The 353-nt window shown below is 63.5% G+C and overlaps 1 protein-coding gene across 1 annotated transcript in view; it reads right to left on the bottom strand.

Annotated features, from left to right (window-relative positions):
- The window catches only part of FGR (FGR proto-oncogene, Src family tyrosine kinase), a 16,800-nt gene that overhangs the window by 11,237 nt on the left and 5,210 nt on the right, over positions 1 to 353 (bottom strand). The gene's annotated exons all lie outside the window — the stretch shown is intronic.

The raw sequence follows: 353 nt of genomic DNA, 5'->3' as shown, positions 1-353 counted from the left end.
AGGAGGAAGAGGATGATGAAGAAGGGACCCCCCCTCCAGGCCTGGTCTTGTCACTTTTGAAATGCTGGGTGGGGGGGGGAGGGATGGTTTGAAATGGGGGGACCCATCTACTTGTGGTCCCAAGAGAAATTAATTAAGGGGGGCTGCTCGCCCCACGCAGGGACATCCTGGGGGCCGTGGTGTCACAACAAAGCAGGACATGGGACATCTCCCCATGTGGGGTGCTCAGGCTGTCCCAGCTCTTCTCCAGGGGGGGGATGCCAGGCCTGGGGGTGCCCCCCACCCTCACCATCCCCCCCCACAACCTCTCGCCCCGGGCTTGCCCGCCGGGCCCTACCCATCCAGACTTCCCC

The sequence above is a fragment of the Calidris pugnax genome, unplaced genomic scaffold, assembly GCF_001431845.1.
Source record: "Calidris pugnax isolate Ruff unplaced genomic scaffold, ASM143184v1 scaffold402, whole genome shotgun sequence".
NCBI lineage: Eukaryota > Metazoa > Chordata > Aves > Charadriiformes > Scolopacidae > Calidris > Calidris pugnax.
This window is presented reverse-complemented; position numbering and strand designations above follow the sequence as displayed.